Source organism: Bubalus kerabau, chromosome 10 (assembly GCF_029407905.1).
Source record: "Bubalus kerabau isolate K-KA32 ecotype Philippines breed swamp buffalo chromosome 10, PCC_UOA_SB_1v2, whole genome shotgun sequence".
In the NCBI taxonomy this organism is placed as follows: domain Eukaryota; kingdom Metazoa; phylum Chordata; class Mammalia; order Artiodactyla; family Bovidae; genus Bubalus; species Bubalus kerabau.
In genome coordinates this window covers 106984172-106989059 of record NC_073633.1, presented here as the reverse complement: position 1 = coordinate 106989059, position 4888 = coordinate 106984172, and positions in this window count along the sequence as shown.

Genomic DNA, 4888 nt, shown 5'->3' with positions numbered 1-4888 from the left:
GTGTGTGTGTGAAATGGGTGAACAGGGTCGGAAGACACGAACCTCCAGTTACAAAACAAGTGAGTCCCGGGAGTGAGCTGCGCAGCTCGATGACTATAGGTGGTCCTACCGTACTGTAGGCTCGAGTGCTGCTGAAAGGGTCGATCTTAAGTGTTCTCATCATGAGAAAAAGCCTGTAACTGTGTGCGGTGATGGATGCTAAGTAGACTTACTGGGGTGACCATCGTGCCGGGCACACACACAGAGTCATGATGCTGTGTGCTATACAGCAACCATTTCTCAACTTGAAACGTAACAAAATGAGCGTGCTGCACCGAGGCACACAGTCAGGGCACGAGACTCCTGTGTCGTGCGCCTCCTCCCCATGCACCCACCCTGGGAGTGTCAGGGCCGCAGAGGAAGGTGGGGGGCCTGATTGGAGAGGCGCCCACCCTCCCCACTGTGGGTGTTGAGCCACGAGCTGGGTCTGAGCTGGGGGGGATGGAAGATGCTTCAGACTGAACTAGCCTTTTTCATGAGTGAATCTTCCTAAAATGTGACTGCTATGTCCCCAGCACCTCAATTGAAAGCATGCATTGAATTAGCCCACAGGGGCTTCCGTGGTGGCTCAGCTGGTGAAGAATCCACCTGCAGTGCGGGAGACCTGGGTTGGGAAGATCCCCCGGAGAAGGGAAAGGCTACATTCTCCAGTGTTCGTGCCTGGAGAATCCCCCGGTCGCAGAGTCAGACACGGCTGAGCAACTTTCACCTTCACTATCTTCATTGAATTATTAAAGAAAGCCTTGAAATCACTGGAAAAATAAAATCTGCCTTCTTTAATCCACCATGTTTTCAGCACTTGACACGGTGAGAGCCTGAGCACACTGTTCTCCATCTGGACACTCGGCCTCACATGTCACATCTGTGAAGTGGGCTTCCGATCCCTGCATCCTTAGGATGGAAGGTGCGAGGCGGACCCCGTCCTGGGCACCGGGCTGGGGGCACTTCCTCTCTGCGGGTGTCCTGGCCACGGCACTGAGGGACCGTTGCAGAGCAATCGATATGCTTTTGCATCATCCGTCTCATTGCAAAATCAGGACTCCATGGAGCTTGCAGGCGTTTCCTGCTTGTAGACTTTTGGACTGACTCCTCAGAGGGGATGTTACCGTAACTATCTAACTCTCTGGTCGCTTCTCCCATCCTTGCCTGCTTTTCAGCCAAGTTCTTTCTCAAACAGGCCCTGGGATTCCCACACCCCTGCCCTGACTCACACTTCCACCTCTGCCGCTAGCTGCTAACTCTTACTCAACTTTCAAAAGTCAAGTGAAAGTGTTAGTCGCTCAGTCGTGTCCGACTCTTTGTGACCCCACGGACTGTAGCCCGCCAGGCTCCTCTGTCCATGGGATTCTCCAGGCAAGAATACTGCAGTGGGTTGCCGTGCCCTTTTCCAGGGGATCTTCCCGACCCAGGGATGGAACCCCCGTCTCCTTCATTGCAGGCAGATTCTTTACCATCTGTGCCACCAGAGAAGCCCCACGCAACCTTCCAGACCCACTCAAATGCCATCTGTCAGGGATGCTTTTCCTAATCCCCTGCCCCACCCCAGCCCGCTCCAGAAGTTGGGCCCCCGGCCCCTTCTCAGCGCCTTTTCATTCACTGACTTAATTAAGGGGGTGATGCCTGTCTCATCCCCTTTCTGACCCTGGAAGCTCGCAGAGCAGGGACCATTTCTGCTTTGTTTCTGTGTCCTGGGAGTGGCATCTGACTCAGGCTTGTCTGTGTGTATGTGGAGGGGAGGAGCACAAGGGACTTCCCAAAAAACAGGGCTGAGGTCATGGAGGTAGGTCCTGAGACAGAAGCCCCGCAGTCCCGCGCCTGGGCTGATGCCGCCTCTATCAGAGTCCGCCAGGCTCTGCCCGAATCACGCCAGCAGAGTCACCCGCCAGTGTGTGCCCATCCACTCCATCGGCCGGCTTTCCCGACTCCTGAGAGAGATCCGCTGCACCCCAGGGAAGGCCCCGTGGAGGTAAGATTAGCTGCAGTTTGTTAACAAGCGTGTTCATCAAATGTCAAAACTCGGCATCCTCTGTCTCCGCAAAGCCTTTGTGAGAGAGCACGGTCCTGGGGTAAATGCAGCCAGCATGTCCCCGGGGTTTGCACAGCTGCCAGCCAGCCGCCAGCAGGATTCCAGCCAAGTGCCGCCAGCAGGGGACTGACTGATGCATGGAATCCGATCTGCAGTACTAACGGTAAGCATCATCACCCAGGTGTGTCTGCTGGCCCCGCGAGGCAGGGGGCATGGATGAGAGTGGACTGTAGAGGCGGCTGATGGCACCTCCCTGGGGGCCCAGGGTCAGGACCCCATGCTTCTCCTGCAGGACCCTGTCAGGGAACTAAGACCCCAAAAGCCGTGTGGCCAAAAGCAAACAAGCAAGCAACCACAAAGACAGCCGAGAGCTGGGAGGGAGCCTGGGAGGGTGGCGGAGAACGCCTCACAGAGGGCCTGGAGCCAGGCCTGCCAGGGTCCTCTCCTGCCCTCCCGGGGGGTCCCGGAGCTCCACGACTGTGCGTGTGGATTTCAGGCCGTGGGCATGGAGCCTTCATTGAGCGTCTGCTGTATGCACGGTGCACTAGCTCAGGAGTTGGGGAACCTGGCTCAGCTGTTTATAGGATGACAGCCAGCCTTGCCTGCGGACCTTGGTGTGCCAGGCTCTGTGCGCAGCTTCCCAGCCATCGCTTATCCGATGCCCACAGCAATCCTATAACACGGAGCCTACTAACAGCACCATTTTATGGATGGAAAAGAAAAGATGAGGCTTAGAGGGTGTACTGGGTTCGACGGTGTCCCTCCTCCCACGTTTATGTCCTTCTGGGACCCTCAGAGTGTGACTTTATTTGGTTATTTGGAGACAGGGTTATTGGAGATGTAACTAGTCAAGCTGTGTGGATTAATACTGGAGTTAGCACTGGGGTGGCATGGGCCCTTACTCCAGTATGCCTGGGGTCCTTATAAAAAGAGGCCTTCTAGCCTTTAGAACTGTGAGAGAATATATTTCTGTTGTTTTAAGCCACCTCAGTTCAGTTCAGTTCAGTCTCCCAGTCGTGTCCGACTCTCTGTGACCCCATGGACTGCAGCACGCCAGACCTCCCTGTCCATCACCTACTCCCAGAGCTCACTCAAGCTCGTGCCCATGGAGTCAGCGACGCCATCCAGCCATCCCATCCTCCGTAATAAGTATACGAGTACTAATAATAGCTGCTCCCTGTGTCCAGGGCCTCCTCTATGTTGGGTCTCAGGCTCACAACAATTTAGAAGGTAGGTCTTCTCCCCACTGCTCGCAGGTGAGGAAATTGAAGCACAGACAGTTGTGTGATGGCGGAAGAGACACAGCAGTGAGGACCTGGACCTCAGCTTGTGCCTCCCGATCCTTAGAAAGCACTGACAGCAGGTGCTGAGTTTGAGCCGCTGGACGGGCCCCACTTCCTGCCCCCCTGCCACGCTCCTTGGGGCCCCGGGTCATGCTCCCATCCGGCCCCCCGCCACGCTCCTTGGGGCCCCGGGTCACGGTCCCATCCGGCCCCCCTGCCACGCTCCTTGGGGCCCCGGGTCATGCTCCCATCAGTGCTGTCTGGGCGGGGCTCCCGGCTCCCTGGGCAGTGGCCGGGGGCCCGCAAGGATCCCAGGAAGGTGCAGCAGGCCCTGCTCCGTGTGCAGGCGCTGGGGTGCACTGCGCCCCTGCCACTGCCCTCACCCACGCGCAGGGCGCCCAGCTGCCTCCTTCCTGCTCCACGGCTGGACATGTCTCTGGAGCTTTAACTGCAGATGGAGCTGAGCCGCAGCCACTGTCCTGCTCTGAGTGTAATTAAATTAATTCACTTATTAAAGCCCCTGTAACAGGCTTTGTGGCATTCCTAAACCAACCAAGCATCCACCCATCCATTCATCTATCTGTCCATTCACCTGTCCATCCACCTACCCATCCACCCGTCCATTCATGTATCCATCCATTAACCTATCCACTCACCCCCCATCCATTCATCTCTCTGTCCATTCACCTATCTGTCCACCCCCCCATCCACCCATCCGTTCATCCACCTGTCCATTCACTTATCCGTCCGCCCACCTGTCTTACGTATGTTTATGGAGCATGAACTGTGTGGCAGGCACACTGTGGGAGTCAACATGACCATGAGCCCATCTTTTGGATACTTTTCTGTAAATCTAAGATTATTCCAAAATATAAGATTTATTTTTAAAATATCAAAACATCCATTAGCAGGACATTTTTTTATAACCTTAGATTCTGTCCTTTCCAAAAGGAGTGTTGTGAACCAAAAGCTCGTCTTGTAACTGAAGGTGTTTCTTTTGACCACTCTGGGAAGCTTCTGGTGTTTGGAGGCAGGAAAAAAGCTGTGCGTCCACTTCCCCACGACCACCACCAGTGGCATGTGACAAAGAAATCAAGTCCATTCCAGAGTCTGCCGAACACAGACATTTATTAGTTAACTGCCCAGATCCGACTCTTTGCGACCCCGTGGACTGTAGCCCACCAGCCTCCTCTGTCCATGGGATTCTCCAGTAAGAATACACTGGAGCAGGTTGCCATTTCCTCCTCCAGGGCATCTTCCCCACCCAGGGATCAAACCCAGGTCTCCTGCATTGCAGGCAGATTCTTTACCGTCTGAGCTGCCAGGGAAACCGATAGCCTCATGGTTGGAATTTCAGAAAAGATGTCTCTCTCCGTCTCAGGGACGCACATCTACCCCATGCATGAAAGCGCTGAGTGACAACATGGCTCACAGGAAAGCACTGTGGTCAGACTAGACTTCCAGAAGTTTCCCCATCAGAAAGGCTCACCAGTGTTCCTGCTTCATCATGTGGTGGGTCCTAAAGCTTCACCTGTAATTC